We start from the raw sequence: 18458 nt of genomic DNA, 5'->3' as shown, positions 1-18458 counted from the left end.
CGTCACCTCGCTGTTCTGCACCGCCACGAGGTCGAGCAACTTACTTTACCAAATGAAAATTCCGCCTCGCGCCTATTCACGCGACTCGGGGAGCTGGGAATTTCAGGCAAACGTGAGTGCTCCCGGAAAAATGGCAAGAATTGGCAAAGCAGGCGGTGACTAATCCCGATGGGTTCCTGATAGCGCCGTTCCTCAGTGCAGATGGTATTTTGGGGGTGTCGCTGGGCTCCGACCAAGATTTTGATCCTCCTCACGGTGATGGCGATGGCTTGGGAATGATCTGCCCCACCGTCTGGCACCGCTGCTCTCTGGGGAAGCTGGATTTCCATCATCATTCAGCTTGGATCGACTCAATGAGCTGGACTAGATCACCGGGGCTCCTAGCCTGGGACCGGCGGAGCCTCGACTGGTTGTAGCTCCCTGGATGTGGGAGTAAAAGGTTATTTCTTGGTTCCAGGTAGCTGTGCTGGGTTACGAGCTGAGTAATTTGCTACGGGTGTAGACTCTGTGCAGCTACATCCACTCTGCAGATATACCTACCGGGCTTTTGGCAGAAGCACAGTGTTTCTAGTTAAAAAGTTGGTATTTCCAAATGTTTTAAAATCCACATCCCTGAATTACTGTCAGAGAAAGGAAAAAAAAAAAAAAGTATTAATTAAAACCAGGGCCGACGGAAGACTCTGCCAAGTTGGGATCATATAGCGGCGTCACGTGCTGCTCACCCCCTTCCTGGGCAGGAGGTTGCGGAATGATCAAAGAAAAGGGAGAAACTGCAAACGGCAACGGCTGGCGATGCCAGAGCTGTCGGGGAGGGGAAGCCGGGCACCACAGCTTGGAACAGAAAACCCCGTCGAAGGCAAGAATAAAGCTGCCATTGACTGAGGTGGTGCCAGCAGATTGTCCTCAGGCGGAACAGTAACGTACGGTCACCGTCGGGAGCGAAGGCAGGAAAGGAACTTTCCGGGTTCGTTTGTGTCATCAATGCAAAGTGAAGTTTGGTGCATCCCTGTGCGGCGTCCTTCTTCCCTCTGGAAGGACCCGAGGCGGCTGCTCAGAAAGCGTTAACGCGGGGTGAGTATCCCTGGTTTGGGAAAAGCCAAGGGCGATGCAGGCAGCGGCGAGGCAAAAGCGCTGCTGGTGAGCAGGACGCTTATTTTTTTAGGTATTTCGTTTTCACAGGGTGTGAGGCCAGAGCTGGGGTAACATCGCCACCAGATCCCGAGGCATCGTCTCCCCATCCCTGGGCAGCTCCTTTCCAGGCCAGGAGCATCCCAAGGGATGGAAGGGATCCCTCCCACCCTGCGGCTCCCTGAAGCCTTGAGCCCACCGCCTCACCCGGCAGCCCCTGGCCCTTTCCTACAGCACAAGACGCAGAAATGGATGTGCCCACCCGTGGCAGCTGACCCACCCGGGGGTCCCTGGCTGCCCCCCGTCTGCGACATCCTTACAATTCCTTCACTGCGCCTCGATGTTAAACCTCTTTGCTCCGTAGACGGGACCGATAGCAAAGAGGCACCTCGCTGTCCACGCCCGCGATCCTCAAGTGCTTTGCAACCATTTGTTCATTAAGCTCTTCTATGAGATAAGTCCATTACCGCAGAGCTTTGATCCAAAGCTCCTCCAAGTCCATTGGGTTTGGCGAGTCCAGGTCCATGGGATCAGGCCTGGGAGACCAGATTTAAACCCCCCTCAATTTTGTTAAGAGCTCAGCATATTGGCTGCAGATGGGGTGCTAAGCTACAGGGACAATCTGGCGGTGGGGCGGCTGGTGCTGAGCGCTTGGCAGGATTGGTCGTGGTTGTAAGTGCGGAGGTTTGGGACTCTTGGTCGTGAGGGTTTGGGTTTTTTTTGAAAATCTGCCCTAAAGTTGTTGAAGTAATCCCTTCTGTTTGAAATCCGGATGATTTCAGGTCTGGGATTGGAAGGGGGTCTCAGGGTGATGCTCTCCCCTTACTCCTGCTGCTTATACAGGTCGTTTGTTTTCCCAGGAATACGTTTCCCTCCCATTGGAATCCCATCTTCTTCAAGCAGATAATTCCTGATTTCAATTTACAGAATGGCAGGATTACCACGTGGTTTTGTCTAAATTTTGTTGGGGGCGGGGGGGAGGGGGAGTTAGGATTTTGGCTGCTTCCCTGGTGTTTCTGAACCAGCATCAGCCTAGAGATCCCGGTGCGGCTGCGCTACCACACGTCGGACCAGCTCCCTGGGCATCGCATCATCCGTGATCCCAGCGGTGCCGATATCCCGCACGGGCTCCCGTCGGCTGCCCCGTCCCCCCGCAGTGAAGTCAGATGCTCCCTGGATGTGTCGAGCCCCCAGCCCACGTGCTGGCCAGATGGTCCACGTGTGCCCAGCGAACCCACCACGTCCAGGATGTGTTGGATTCACTGCACGTTGATTGTCGAGCCGTGCACGGATTTCTCTCCAGGAATTCTTGTATGGAAACGTGGCAGCCCCATCCGAGGGGCTCACCTGGCTCCTGTCACCCCAACAAGCGAGGACTGTCTTTACAGCTCCAGCTGGGAGAGGGTGGGATGTGCCGTGTTTCCAGTTGGGAGACGAGGATCTGGGTCCTGGGGCACTGAACCAACTTGGTTTAGGGTGCAACCAGGGGGGCAGGTGTTTTTCCCTGAGCTCCAAGCAAAGTCTCCCAGCATGGACACGTCTTCCAGCTCGGAGGCTGGCTGAACCTGTGGGTTCCCTGCTTTTTCCAATTATGGGTGATTTTAAATGAAAACAGGGAAGCTTTCTAGCCAGGAGTAAGGTCCAATGAAATCTCATTGCCTTCAGGAGTATGGATGCGGGCTGCAGTCGTCTTTTTGGCCAACCAAGGCCAACAAAGTGTGGATTTGGATATCCTGGCATGGAGTGAAGGACCAGTACCTCATCCCTTCCAAAAAACAGTGCTGGAAAACTGACACTGATTATTCACAAAGCGCTCTCAACACGCAAACTTAAATAGATGTAAAAGAGATATATATTCCCCCCCCCCCCGCCCCTTTAATCTAGGTGTTTGCTTGGAACCAAAGCTGTTTCTAAATCCCAGGCGGTGGTAGCGTGTGTGATCCTTGAGATTTTTGTGTCTGTAGAAGCAATTTGACCAAACTCACCCGGTGTGTCCGTGGCACACTCCTGGTTTCGCTCCTCTAGGTGAGCACTATCACTCCAATGTGCGTAGGAGCTATTGAAGAATATATATTATTGTATATATAGTGAATGTGTGGATGGGACCGATAGCAAAGAGGCACCTCGCTGTCCACGCCCGCGATCCTCAAGTGCTTTGCAACCATTTGTTCATTAAGCTCTTCTATGAGATAAGTCCATTACCGCAGAGCTTTGATCCAAAGCTCCTCCAAGTCCATTGGGTTTGGCGAGTCCAGGTCCATGGGATCAGGCCTGGGAGACCAGACAATATCTATTATTGACCAGACAATAATATTTTGAAGACTTTGTATAAGAAACGAGCCCTTTCTCCCTTCCTTCCATTTCCCCATTGTATTCCACAACGGTCGTTGTGCCAGGGATGAGGCAAGTCATTACATTGCACGTGATGCCTCCTTCCCGGGGATGCTTTAATCATCCCGTCGTCCTCTGGAGCTCTTCCTCTCACTACTAATTTTAGTCTCGGGGTGGAAGTTGCAGCGCGGCGTGGCGGGGTGGGATGGAGGCTAAGCCACGCAGGTGTGTTGCGATCACTGCGATGCGCCTGGTTGCTCCGGGTGCTGCTGTGACATCCTGCGGGGCACAGTAGCGCGGGTGCTGGGTGGGTTGGGGGAAAAAAACCCCAAAGCACATTTTGCAAGTGGTTTTTTGTTTGGTTTTTTTTTTGATGACGCGAAGTTGCTGGCGCGAGCCTGGGGATGGATAATGCCTCCCCAGAGGCTCAGCGCTGACAGTGGGGACCTGCTTTCCCAAACAGCTCAACTCTCATGCCGGTACCTAAATCAGGGCCAGGTTTTCCCAGGGCGTTCGCCTCCTGGATCAGCCTCCGGCGGGAGCACTGAGCAATTCCGAGCGAGCCGGTCCTCGCTGCCGCTGTGCGAAGCAGACTTTGTCAGCCAAGAGACTCTGGGCGCAAAACGAGCAGGTTGACGCTGTCAGGTCTTTGCATTTCTTTGCTCTCTGCAATTCCAGATCCTTCGGGATGCACCTCACAGCTTGAAGAGCCTCCACTGAGTCTGGCAGAGGGACGGAGGCCCCGGAGGTATCAAATCTCTGGAGTTTTGTGCCAAGTGATGCCTCCCAGCCCTTCAAGGCCAGGCTGTGGCATCCCCTCCACCCAGCAGAGGATCCATGTGGGATCCCTGCTCCACATCCAGCTCCAGCAGCAGCTCGGCTGCACCTGCAAGCGATTCCTCGGTGCTCAGGCGTGCACCGCTGCACTGCGCCCGCTGCTCTGCCTGCTGCAGCTTCGGGAGCAGGGCGCTAAGGGCTGGCGTGCACCGGGCAAAGCGGGATAACCCGGCTGGCCGGGCTGGGGGAACTGCCAAGCCACAGGGACCGGTGAGTCCTGGAGATTCCAGCTTTGTGTCAGGGCTGGGAGCGGATGCAGCAGCAGGAGGCTGAGGGTGATGCTCGTTTTCATCGCTTCCTTCACCTCCCCGGGCATCGCTCTTCAAGGGTCACTGGAGTCAGCAAGAGCCCAGTCACCGTGGAACTGGGGTTTGCTTCGTCCAGCCCAGTCCTGCATGGCTCCAATCCATCGGTTCCAGCTAAAACCCTCTCCCTGCCACAGGATTTGCCTTCCTCGGGCTGGGACGGGCTGCAGGATGGTGTCACTGGCGGCTGTGCCCCAGGCTGTGGGTTTGCTCCACGCAGAGCGCGGAGGCAGTGAGGGCATAGTACCAAGACAGGAAAATAAGAGCTCAGAAAAGCTAATTTGAGCAGGTTAAAGGTTTCTTAGAGTTCCTCTCACTCCTGCCTGCCAGGGGTTAAGGATCCTGATGATACCTCTGTACCTGCTAGGTTTAAAAATGGGAAGAGCAAGGGCTGTGTCCAGCCTGGCTGCGGCCACTCAGCCCCAAACCATCTTGGTTTTGCCCACAAGTTGCTCCCAAGGGGGCCGGCGTGTGCCCAGCCACCCCAACAGCGCCAGGAAGCAGAATCGGGCCCTGAGCCAATTTAACCCTTCTTCTTATCAGTCTAGACATCCTCATTATCCAGATAAATGTCTGATCCCTCACTGAATCCCGCTAAGCTCCTGCCTTTAAGGTGCCGAAGGCAGAGGGCACTCGCCCTAACCTGGGACTCGCCTCTGGGTGGGAGATGCTGCCCCCAGCCCCAGCTCCTGTGCCGGTCATGGAGGGAGCGTCTATTATTAAGAGTGCTTTACCAATTACGAGTCATTACTAATGCCTTTATTACTATTATTTAATAGATCGTGTTAATTATTATTATTCATTTCCTTTAAAAGCAGTGTTTCCATAGCAACGGGGAGATGTGCGCTGCTTTTCAGGCACGTCAAGTGGACGTGTTCCTGGGCTTTTCCAAAAGGGGCTGACAGCCCACCGCAGGGCAGGGTGGCCGAGGGGAGGACCTGGGACACCCCGTAGCTGCGCTTAGACCCCTGGTGTGGTCTGGTACCAGCAGGAGGAGGTGACAGCACCATCTCTATCACCAGGAGGTCCCTTGTGCCATAAAGAAGTTCCTGCTGGATGCAGACTTGGTGCCTGAGTGTTGAGGAACCTCTAAGAGAGGGGAGTTGGTGCAATCATGTTTGTCCCCTTATATCCCAGGGATGAAGGCACCTGCTGTTACCTCTTGCATTGCTGAGTGGCCCAGACCCCAGGGCTTCCTGAGAAGGTGCTTTGTCTCCTTTTGTATTTTCCAGCCAGCTGCAGAAGGACCAGGACTTGGAAGCCAGGCTGAAATCCATCAGATCTGGCATTACCTGGCTGCGGGATGCCGAATCCCTGGGCTAGTCCTGAAGTGGGATGGGAAGCTGCTGCGGGCATGTGGAGCAGGCTCCAAGCCTCTGCGTGTGCTGCGATGGTTCCCGGGACAAGGGGCCATCCTGCAGCGGCTGCTCCGATGTCACCTCCCTGCTCCCAGCTGCTGGACGGGCTCTGGTACAGGCAAGCTTGTGGTGGAAGGGGAACGTGGGGAATGGTACCCGCTCCTCCAGCGTTCATCAGATGTATTCAAGGCATCACGTTTGCAGAGGCTGGAAAGGAAACGCAGGCTTGCTGCTTCCTCCTGACTTCGCAGATAAGCTTAAAACACCGAGTCCATGTTTAAAGTTAGTCTCGGGCTTTCCCAGCCCCTGCTCGTGCCGTACCCAACTGGCCTTTGCTCAGCGCTTTGCTGCGATTGTTCATCTGGTGTGAAGCCAGACCACCCCGGGAAGGATGCGCCTCATCCCATGGTGTCTGGGGGGGCCGAGGGGCTGGGGGTGCGAGCGGGTGAGCAGCGGCATTTGGTGGGGACCATGCAGAGCAGCGGCGGTGGAGATAACTGCGTGTGGGGCTGTGAGCTGTGTTCTCTGCCAAGGAGCTTGCAGCGGAGATGCAAGTGGCCTCAGTTGGAGCGGTGGGGCTGGGGCATCCCCCGAGCCCCCCAGCATGGCTCAGCGAAAGCCCGTGCCCAGTGATAGCTCCGAAATGAGCTGGTGCGCTAATTGGTACCTTTGCTGGTACCAGTTGAGCACAGGGCCTGGTGCTGGGGAGCCTGTGGGGACCACCGCTCCCATCTGCCCAACCTCGAGGGGTCCCTGTGGGGCTGGAGCGAGACACGCTGTCGCCTCATCCCAGCCGGGTAGAGGTCAGATGGGCATCTGGTGGCCCCAGGGGTGGCCCTGGCAGCACATGTGCCCACTCACCCCAACTGGGTCCCAGTCCCCTGCATCGTCTCTGTTGTCGGAGCGGTGGATATTGGTTCCTCTTCGTGGAAGTTGCAGCCAGCGGCACCGGCGCGATGCTCCTGAGCAGCAACCTGAACGCTGCAGCCTGCAGGGAAACCAGCAGCAACGGCCCAGGCGAGCAGCAACGCTCGAAAGCACATGCTGCAACACCCAAAAGCACTTGTTCAGCGACAGCGTGTCCTGCATCGCTCCAAGTTACCCCAGCACCTGCCTCCGCTCTCCTGGGGCGGTGGGTTCCCCGGGGCTGGGCTGGGGGATAACCCTGCTCAGCCCCACGTGTCCCCTGGGGAAAGCAGCTCCCGGCGGCGCTTCGGTGCTGGCTGCCCAGAAATGGGAATGGCAGGTGGCTGGGACAAAGCATGGTGGAACCCCCCCGTTGCCAGCCCGTGGCACCCCCAGGGTTTTGGGGGGCTACGCATGCGGGTAAGTCAGATGCAGGCAATTATATCTCAATGGGACCTGCCGGGAGCACGGTGGCTTAATGGTCCCGCGGGGACACCCGTGCAGCTTGGTGCGGCACAAAAGCTGCCTGAAGAGCCCGTGCCTCCCCCTGCTCCTGGAGAAGTGGAGAAACACAAAAGAGAGAAGAGGCAGGAGGGGCTGGGAGCGGGTGGGAGAGAGGGAGGGAGAATCCCCCCCATGCCCAGCAGCTAATCCCAGCTCCAGCTCGGAGAGGGATCTCAAATAACAAACATCGAGGCCAGATGGATTTGATTTAATAACAAAGCGGGGGGGGTGTGGGGGGTGTGTAGGGGCTTGGGATCATTTCAGAGCCTGCCAAGGGGCCGGATCCTCGGCGAGCAGCAAAGGGCCACCTGGTATAAATCCAAGGCTGAGCTGCAGGCAGCTGGGATGCTCCCCCGAATGCTGGGCTCGCCTTGGCTGCGGGAGCATCCCCCTGCCCTTGGGAGCTCACCGGGTCCTGGCCATGGGGACGCAGGGATGTGCCGAACGCACTGGGGCTGAGGTTTTCTCCTGGATGTGGCCAGGAGGGAGAAGCTGAAAGGGAGCAGGAGGCAACGCCTGAGGTTTCCACCGCCCCCCCTGTGACGTCTCACTGCCTTGGGCTCCGACATCTTTATTGGGTGGCCAGCGAGAGGAGCAAGGGGCAACCCTTGGCCACTACTGCATCCCATGGTGGCCGAAGCCTCCCGCTCCCTGGCTTCGGCATTGCAGAGGGGGCTCGGGGCAGCGTCATCCCATCCCAGTGACATGGCAGCAGTGGGTCGGGTGAGGGAGTCGCACCCGGAGCAGCGATGCTGATGTTTTATCCTGCTGCTGCTTCACATCCCACCCTGGCTCTGCCTTGGAAGCAGGTGGACGGAGGGCCTCGGCCGCCCTGCCTTGGTGGCTGATGGCAGGGAGGCGTTTCTTGCCTATGGCACAATGTGGTGCTTTGGCAAAGAGCCCCCCTGGTGCCCCCGTAGGACATGTGGGGCCCCGTGCTCCATCCCCGTGTCAGGAGATGCGCTGGGCTCCCTGGGCCATGCCGGACCCATCGCCTTGCCTGGAGGAGTTTCAAGGTCAGTGTCAGCGGGACGGATGCTCGGGGCAGGGCTGGGGACCTGGCTGGCTGCAGGCAGCACCAAAAAGTCTTTCCCCAGGCGATGCTCCGGCGACAGGCAGGGTGGTGGCACAGCAGGGTGGCACCACGCTGATGAGCCGTCACCAGCAGGGTGTTTGCCACGTCTGCCAGTTGGTGCCCGGGCCAGGCAGCCTCCCTGGAGATCTTGTTTCTGGAAACTGGAGAACCTTTGGCGCTGCCACTACCGCCCTGAGCAGTGTCAGCCCAACACCTGCAGCTCAGCCCGGCTGTCAGCCCGCTGCCTGCTCCCGGCTGGATCGCTTGGCGCTCTGCCTCGGGAGCAATGAGATCCCGGCGCCAGCGATCTGCCGGCAGGAGCAGGGGAGTGTTTTGTGCTCAGGGGAGGATGCTGGCACCATGCAGCTGGGCTGGGAGGGCAGTGGGAGGCAGGAAGGACCACAGGTCCATCCCAGGAGCCAGGGATGCAGGAGCTGGCGCATCCCAGGTCTCCAGTGGTCTCTTTTTGGTCCAGCGCTGTGACGTTTTACCTGCACAGGGATTGTGTTCATCACCATCCCGGTCCCACCTTGGTGGCACCACGTTAGCTTGCTCCATGCAGGGGCTGCAGCTGGTTTCTGATTCCTGGCAGCGTGTCCCATCTCCTGGCTGCCTCACGGGGACTATCTGCTGTCCAGGAGCCTTTTTCCCCCTCTCCCCGCTCCTCAGCCTGCTGTTGGCAAACAGCCTGGAGGGAGAAAGGGGTCGGCGTAGGGTGGGAGAGTGATGGAGCGCGGTGCTGCCCACCATTGAGTGCCCACCATTGACTGCCAGGTTCTGCTGTTCTAACGAGAAGCAGTTGCCCAGCCCCTGGTGCTGTGCCTGTAAAAATGAATCTGTGCCTGTGCCGTCGGTGCCATGTGCTTTGCAGGGGGAGCAGGGATGTGCGGAGCGGGGTGAGGGGGTGGAGGGGGGGGGGGGGGCATCCCTGTGGGTGAGCACCCCCAGGGTGCTGGGAGCCTGAAAGCTCGCTGGGTGGCAGCCAGATGATCTCCACACCACCCTAGGTCTCCAGGTTGGGGACTTTTCAGAGACGAGTGACATCTCTGTCCAGAAGCCACCCGGTGGGGACGGCTGCTGGCAGCCCCCCTGAGCCCACCCAGCTCAGGGTCCCCAGGAGATGGGGAACAGGAGCCACCGTGGACAATGTTGTCCCAAGGTTGGACTCGCCTCTTTTGTACTGCACACGCCAGACACGAGATGGTGCTGCCGATCGCTCCTGTTCCCCGCCTGGGGAACCAGCTGCTGAGCTGAGCCTTGGACCTCGGCTGGCTGGGAGAGCCCCCCACCCCTAAATCCAGCCTTCCCTGGGGCCAGATCCAGCGGCACCCGCAGCGTGTGCCACCGAGACAGTTCTGTGCCGTGGCTTTGCCAGGGCTGAGCCCCACGGGGATGTCGGGTGGACGCTGGCCACTGAGGGGGATGGATCGGGAAGCGGGATGGATGCGGCCACATGTCTGTGAGATCGTGCGGCCGGTCAGACCCCGGGTGCTGGTGCCGGTTTGGCAGAGCTGCAGGGCCTGTGGTGCGGCTGATGCTCCGTAATCATTAACAATCCGTGGCTTTACTGGTATCGTGGCAGTTTCCAGCACCCTGGGACACGAGCGGGGCTTGGCCTCCCAAAGGGGCCCTGTATATACATCCTACCAGAGAGGATGCGTTACTGGTCACCAGTGTCAAAACTGGAGGCAGCCTGGGCTGCATGCACTGGTGGAGTTGGTGGTCCCAAGGGATATGGGACAGGCGAAAAGTAAAGTCGGGACCCTGAATTTTAGGAAAGCAAAATTCCAGCTGTTCAGGGTCAGCCAGTGGGACCCCCTGGGACACTGCCCTCAGGTACAAGGGAGCAGGATGGAGCTGGCAGGACTTGAAGGGTGTTTTCCATAGAGCCGAAGAGCTCTCGATCCCCAGGGTGTAAGAGATCAGGAAAGGAAGGCAAGCGACCGGCATGACTGAGCTGAGACCTACTGGTCAAACCGACGGGCAAGAAGGAAACGTGCAGGCAGCAGACGGGGATCCCGGGAAGAGCATAGGGATGCTGCTGGGTGTGTAGGGATGGTTCAAGAAAGCCAAGGTGCAGCTGGAACTGGATGTGGCCAGGGATGCAGAGGATAATATGCCTTCTGTAGAAGACAAGTAGGATCAGGTGGACCCTCATCAAATTTGCAGATGGCACCGAGCACGGTGCATGTGCCTGAGGGACAAGGTGCCATCCAGAGAGACCTGGACAAGCTCAGTGAGTGGGATCAGGTGAACCTCATGAGGTTCAACAAGGCCAAATGCAAGGTCCTGTGCCTGGCTGGGGACAATCCCTGGCCTGCGTGCAGGCTGGTGGATGAAGGGATTGAGAGCAGCCTTGCCGAGAAGGACCTGGGGGTGTTGGTGGAGGAAAAGCTGGACACGAATCGGCAATGTGTGCCAGCAGCCTGGAAAGCCAACTGTCTCCTGGGCTGCACCCCCAGCAGGTCGAGGAGGGGGATTCTCCCCTTCTACTCCGTTCTGGGGAGACCCCCCTGCAGCCCTGTGTCCAGCTTGGGGGTCCTCAGCATGGGAAGGTCATGGATGAGGGGGGTGAAACACTGGCATGGGTTGCCCAGAGAAGTGGTGGATGCCCCATCCCTGGAAAATTGTGAGGTCAGGTTCAACGGGGCTCTGAGCAACCTGATGTCCCTGCTCATTGCAGGGAGGTCGGACGAGGTGGCCTTTAAAGGTCCCTTCCAACCCAAACCATTCTGTGACGCTGTGATTCTAGATGCTTAAAGAGACCAGGTCTACCCAGAGAAACTCCCAGGTGAGGAACTAAGATGGGAAAAGGCTGGAAGAAGACGCTTACCCCAGTCTGGCAAATGGAGAAACTGAGGCATGGACCTGTGCCTCTTGGATGGATGAGCTCTGAGGACTCCCCAGCTCACTGGAAGGTGGTGGGGGCTGTTTTATGGGGTGGACTAGAGCAGGGCAGACCAGGCATGGCAGGTATGAGAGGCCAGCGTGCTGGGGGCAGGCTTTGCACCAAGAAGTGCAAAGGTAGAAGGGGAAGCAGAAACTCACCCCCAGCACAGGACTGGGAGGGCACTTTGTCTTTGTTGTCAGAGCCAAGGGTGTTCCCTGACTGCCCGTGAGTCATTCCCAGTGGGATCTGTCCTCCAGCCCTTCTTGCGCAGTGGTTCTTGGGGCTTGTGTGTGTAACCAGCACCCTGCGCTCGCCCTGGGTGAGCTGGGGTGCCCAGCACTCGGTGCATCAGCATCTACCGTCAGGACCACAGCCTCCATCCTCATGGCTCCCCACAGCAACTGGTGCCTCCACCAGTGCCGGCACGGCCAGCCCAGACCCCTTTCCTGGTACCACAGCCTCCATCCTCATGGCTCCCCACAGCAACTGGTGCCTCCACCAGTGCCGGCACGGCCAGCCCAGACCCCTTTCCTGGTACCACAGCCTCCATCCTCATGGCTCCCCACAGCAACTGGTGCCTCCACCAGTGCCGGCATGGCCAGCCCAGAGGTACCACAGGCTCCATCCTTCCCAGTCCAACCCAACCCTCTGGTTTCGGCTCTGCCCCCAGATCAAAGGCAGGGATCTCCCCGGCTTCCCCAGTCCCAAACCAGTCCGACACAGCGGCTGAACCACAGGACTTGCAAATCCCAACCCGCAGCCGCAGGGCACTTGGCAACAGACAAACAAACAGCCTGTGGCTGAGCTGGGCTGCTGGGCTCCGTCACGCCGCAGCCCCTAATTAATAGTGAGGATGGAAATGCCCGTTCAGCTGCTCGGCCCCTTCTGCCCCGGCACTTATACATCACATTTTTCCTTTGATGTTCATCTATTCATTTCCAGCCTCCGCTGCCTTTTACGTCCAAACCCCATTAAGAAAACACCCACTGCTCCTCCGCCCACGGACCTGGAGATGCTGCAGGAGCAGCTCGGAGGAGCAGCTCTGCTGAACCTCTGCATGCGGCTGCTCCAGCTTTATTCCGCGGTTCCCCTTGTGCCCCAGGCACTCCCCGCTGCATTTTGGGGGCTCCCCACCCTCCCCCAGAGCCGATATGCAGAGTTTCCCCCCATGGGGTGGATTTGTTCGCCCTGCTTTGGGAGAAGACTTTTTTTGTCACCCAGAGCAGCTCTGGGGTTGCTCAAACTCCAGAGGGTCCAGGCTGGAGCAAGCAGGTAGTAAATCCTACATCCCCTTGCTCCGGCGCTCCGTGCTCTTGACCACAGTTTCGTGCAACATCCTGCTCTCGTTTCTTCAACTCAACCTGTTTCTTTTTCTGCTTTAATCTGTGGGGCTACCCCCGGCGCTTCCGTTTTGCACTGTTTTGAGTGCAGGTGGTTTTGTTGGGTTTTTTGGTTGTTGTTTTTTTTTTTTTTTTTTTATAAAAAAGTATTTTGCTTTTTGCAGCACTGATGTGTAGTAAAGCCAGTCAGCCCACATCCCTCTTCTCTCCTGCCCCAGCAAAAAAGCTGAGTGGGGCTGGGAGCGGGAGGTGGTAGGAAATAGCAGGAAAACACCCCTGTTGCAGCAAGCTCTGTAAAGGGAAATGAATGAAAGGCGGCTGCGGACGCACCCGTCTGGGCTCGGGGTGTTTGGCTGGCGCAGATGGTCCATCTCCAGGAAACATGGAGGGATGTGGAGCAGGGAGGATGCTCGGCTGCCAGCAGAGCAGCTCCCACCACCCAGGCCCTGGGCATGGTGTCCCCTTCGGCGCGGTGTCGCTGTTGCAGGAGGAGCCCCGGGGATGCTCGACGTGCCAAGCGCAGGGGGGCCGTGAGTCAGGCCTCGGGAGCCAGAGATAAATCATCGTAAATGCTGGTTTTCCCTTCGGATCCTGCTCGCTGAGCTTTGCAGCGTTGCTCAGTCACACTTTAAGTTGCCTCTGCCGTGGCAAGGGTTGTGGATTTAGGAGGGAAGGAGGGAAGAATTGAGATTTCCGTATCGCTGTGAATCAGGGAAGCAAAACACCGTATTTTGTATGAGAAAATGTCTGGGACAGCATGTAATAAAACAGAGGAGTTCATTGCTGTAGGATCCAGCATGGCCAGAAGGACAAACAGGCTCAAGAAAGGGATGAGATGATGGTTTTGGAGGACTTGTGAGTTTGTAAACCATCTTCTGGCGTCAGAAGACGTGGAGCTGCTGGTAGCTGGAGTGTGGGATGGCTCATCCGCTTTGCTCCTGGGTGGGCACAGCTGCCAGCACCTGGAGGCATCTCCCCTTCTCCAGGGAGCTGCCAAGAGGTGACAGAAGATGCTGCGAGAGGCACCCACCCGAGGGGAGGGGGCTGCACCAGGGCTGGTGGTGGGGATGCTCTTTGGATATGGGGGGTGTGGCTGCTCCATCCCATCGTGCCAGGAGGGACACGTACCTTGTCCCTGTCCCCGAGGGGGCAATGCCCCAAGGCTGTCTCTGGCACGGGGCAGCCTGGCCGCAAATGGCCCCGGTGAAAGGGGGGTTTCATCCCTGCCGCTGCCCATGGAGCAGGAGCAAAGGTGCTGGGCTGGACGCTGCGCACCTGAGTAAAATGTACAAGTAGGTGAGGTCGCCTCAGAGGCAGGATTAATCCATCCCTCGAGATGCTTGTGGGATCCCAAAAGCCCCAGGGACGAGACCTTTGGGCGCGTGGCTGGTTTTCCATAGAAAAGCCCCTGGCTTGATGTTTCTTGCGCCCGCAACCGTTCGCCTCGGGGCTCCCCTGGGGGTGAAGGGAAGGTGCTGGAAGCGCCTCCAACCTGGCGACATTTGCCCTGAGGCCAGGCTTGGGGCTGGGCTGGGATCCAGGAGGATGCTGGGGAAGCTCAGCAGGGCCGTGGTGAGCCCGGGAGGCAGAATGGCTTTTATCCACCTTTCCTGCGGGCCTTCAGTGTGGCAATGGGGGAAGGCTGAGCACCGCAACGTCCTGGAGCTTCTCCAGCTCCATCCTGCACAAACATCCCCTTTGGCACCTCCGCTACCTTGCCAGGAAGCTGGTGAGCTGCCGCCCCATCGATACAGCCGGGATTTCTCTGGCTTGGGATGAGGGCAGGCAGATCCGATCCACATCCTGCCCACGGTGCTGGCTGCTGGACGTGCCAGGGCTGGGAGGCTCCGGCGTTCCGCGTGCCAGGGCGAGCTGGCACAGACCGCGTGGGAGGAAAATCCCTACGGCTCCGCAAACCGCATCCCTGCCCGCGCATCCTTGGCCATGCCGCAGGCTGGGCAAGAGGCAATGCCGTGGGACTAGCCCTAGCCCAGCGAATTGTGACCAGGGAGGGGGGTCAAGGGGGAGCCCCCAGCCCCGTGCATTGACGCGCAGCCTGGTTGCAACCAGGGAGTATGGCAAGGGACATAGCTGCTTTAGACCTTTTTATAGCACAAAGGGTGTGAGCGGCCAGGAATCGCCGCCGGCAGCTCCGCTTTTTTAGTTGCAAAACCTCTGGTCCCCCAAAAGTCGAGGCACCAAGTCTACGGCCAGCACCCCAGCACCCCGCCGTGCAGAGATGACTCTGCTGCTGCCTGTGTGGGAAGCAGAGATTAATTTCCAGCAGTGATTAAGGTTCCCCTAATTTGCCCCAGGTGGCTGGGCAAAAGCGCAAAGGGATTTTTAACTCCTTCGAGCCCCCCGCCGCAGATCGATGGGGGTGAGCCAGGCTCCTGCCAGGTACGGGTGCCATTCCCAAGTGGCATTTAACGGGATAAAGGGATAAATCCCAGGCTGGTGCGTGTCTGTGAGCCTCCGTCGCCTGCCCCACACCAGCCTGGGTTGGTGCCAGCCCATTGTGTTCATTTTTCCTGTGCGCTTTGCTGCTTGGGGGGAAAAAAAAGTGGTGATTAAAATGTGAGTGTGACCCCAACCCAGCAGCGCCGGGGGGGTTGTGGGGAGCAGAAAACTGCCTTGCTCAGGATTTTGTGCTTGGAAACTTGCTCCTTTCAGTGAAATGGGATATTTTGGGTGGATGTATGCACGGTCTACCGACTTTATGGAAAATAGGCTGCTCCTGCTCTGTAGGAACAACCCTCAGCACGGTTGGGAAAGGGGTGGGAGGGCTCAGCATCCCATCCATGCCTCATCCCTGGGAGGGCTCAGCATCCCATCCATCCGCGGGAGGGCTCAGCATCCCATCCATGCCTCATCCCTGGGAGGGCTCAGCATCCCATCCATCCACGGGAGGGCTCAGCATCCCATCCATGCCTCATCCCTGGGAGGGCTCAGCATCCCATCCATCCACGGGAGGGCTCAGCATCCCATCCATGCCTCATCCCTGGGAGGGCTCAGCATCCCATCCATGCCTCATCCCTGGGAGGGCTCAGCATCCCATCCATCCGCGGGAGGGCTCAGCATCCCATCCATCCACAGGAGGGCTCAGCATCCCATCTGTGCCTCATCCCTGGGATGGCTCAGCATCCCATCCACCCCTCATCCCCACCGTACTTAATGCGTGGGTTGGATAAGGGGGCCACAAAGCAAAGCGACAGCAAAACAGCTTTTCCTTTAAAACCCTCCCGTCGTGGGGAAGCCGTGAGATGCGTTTTCCATCGGGCTGCCTGGAGCGGCCGCATCCTGCCACTTGGCAGCCCAGCTGTAGCACCAGCGGTCCCGGCTTTGGTGAGAGTCTGGGGGGAGCACAGAGTGTGCTGCACCCCCCGAGCACATTGGCCTCTGCCCCAGCACTTCGGGTCTGCTCCTGTCCCTGCTGCTGCACCCATGGGTTGCTGCACCCATGGGTTCCTGCACCCTTGGGTGCCTGCTGGCTCGCTAAAGGGGGATTCAGAGGCTGGATTTGAGGGATGCTTTTGCTCCAAAGAGTGAAGCATGGGACTTGGGGGGGAGTGGGATACAGGCATCCCCTCTGTGGTTGCCGTGGGGCTGACAGCTTCCCCAGCCCAAGCCAGAGCGGTCCCCACCTCAGGAGCTGGAGCAGAGCAGAGGTGACTTGTTCCAGCATCCCAGAGGGACCTGGCAGGGACCCCGTGAGCCTGAGCCCGCATCCGTGCAGCCCCATCCTCATGTCTGGCATGGCTGCAAGGCCATCCACTTGGCTTTTAACACTCTGGCTGCTGGTCACGGGGTGGTTTGCAGGTGCTCGTGGTCCCCTGGCCATCTCAGGTGGATGCGGGCCAGAGTGGCTCCGTGGCTGCTCTCATTTCTGCTCTTGGCATAACAGAGCGCACCCATCGGCGCTGCTCTGCCCGCCGCTCGCTGCAAGTTTCAGCTCCCTCAATAAATACAACTGGTAAATCTATTAATTTTACAGCTCTAATTGATGTATTGCTGTAATTACCTTTTATAACAAGGCAATTAAAGCCTATTAAGGATTATTAGCTAATTAAAACTCCTCTGTACACACAAACCAACCCCTTTATGTGCACAGATTGTTGGGGGGGGAGGAACTGGAAGCCCATCGCAGTCAGAGCCTTGTGTGATGGGATAGGTTGAGATGCTGGATGGGGAGATCCAGGTCCCATCCTTGTCTCTGTCACCACATCTCCCTTCATCCTTGGGCATGTCACTTACTGCTAGGGCTATAAGGGGCGGGGGGGGGGGGGGGGGGGGGGGGGGGGGGCGGCTGCTGCGTATGCCCAGCCCAGTGCTTTTTCAGCTGTTTGGGATCAGATGGGGAAAAACTTGGAGGCTGGGATCTTCTCCTCCTGGTAATAGGGTGGTTGGGGATGCAGGGTTAACGGTGCTATGGCTTGTTGGCCAGACGAGACGTTGGAAAGGGAAAATCCCCACTTGGAGCTGGGGTGTGTCTGCTTTGGAAAGGAAATAACTGGAGAAACTGGAGAAAGGGCCCCGCGCTGGGGCCCGGAGCGAGGGGAGCCATTGGCTGGGGAGCGCGCTTGGAGGGTGCCCGGGGGGATCAGGGTAGCTCAGTCCTGCGTTGCTCCGTGCCTGCAAAAACCAGTGACAAAAGCTGTGCACAGCCTGGGGAGCGGAGCCCAGGGTCCTTGGAAAGAGCCAAAAAATGCTGAAAAGCAGCTGGAAAGGGCTCCCACCCGGGGCACTGCCCGTGCTGGGGCAGCTGCATGGGGTGGGGGTCCCCAGAGCTGCTGCTCCTCTTGCCCCCCCCAGCAGCTGTGCTTCGTTGCTGCCCGTGTGCCGTTTGCATTTGCAGGCACCCAATGCTCCCAGGCTTTTTTGCAGGCCAAAGAGCTTTGGAGGCTGCAAGGGTTTTGCAATGCCAGGGACGCGGCTGCTTTCTGCTTTCTGGGTCAGCTGAGAAAATACAGCCCGTGCCGAGTGTCTCCTCCAGCCACGCAGCCCCCTCCCCATCCACCCATCGCCCCTTGCTCATCCCCCTTGCTCGACCACAGCGCCGTGCACGCTGCTCCAGCTCCCGCTGCTCCAGCTCCCGGCACACTCGTGGAAACCACAGGAATTCACGTGTGTGGGCTGAAGCCTCGTGGAAGACGGAGCAGCCAGGAAAAGGGGGTTTGCACGGGGGTGGGGGGGCGGGGGGCATCACCATTCCACCCAAGAGGGGCCGTGCATGGAGCACCTAGTGCAAGGGAGCCAGAATGTGACCCTCCCCGGGAGGGTTTTACGCCAGGCTGCCAACGCCACTGAATCCCCCCAGAATCCCAACAGCAGACTCCCCCCAGGCCCCCCCAGCTTGTGCTGCTGCCCCCAGCCCAGGGGAAGCCCCCACCCTCAGACCCCCCCTCCCCGGGCAGCGAAGCATGGGACCGAGCGCCGGGGTCCTGCAGGGAATATGAGGAGCCGGGCTGTGCCGGGGGGGCTGCCAGCTGCGCCGATGACCCTTGGCTGTGATTTTTAGCTGTTGCCCGAGCTGCTCCCTCCCTGCATTTGCCCAGGCGATGGTTTCCCACAATGGTTTCCCACATGGAGCCAAGGGAGGTTTGAACCCCGGCATCCTTGCGGCAGGGGATGCTCCGGCGAACGCCACCTGCTCGGGGAGGGGTGGGGGGTGCAGCGGGAGGCGAAGGAAGGGCACAAAGCTTTTTCCTTCCCGCCATGGGGTTGTTAGATTTTAAAAGAAAACAAGGCTGCGGCGTGGAAGGAGGCTGTTGGCGTCCCACAGTG

The sequence above is a fragment of the Falco biarmicus genome, chromosome 19, assembly GCF_023638135.1.
Source record: "Falco biarmicus isolate bFalBia1 chromosome 19, bFalBia1.pri, whole genome shotgun sequence".
Taxonomy (NCBI): domain Eukaryota; kingdom Metazoa; phylum Chordata; class Aves; order Falconiformes; family Falconidae; genus Falco; species Falco biarmicus.
Note: the sequence above shows the minus strand (reverse complement) of the source record.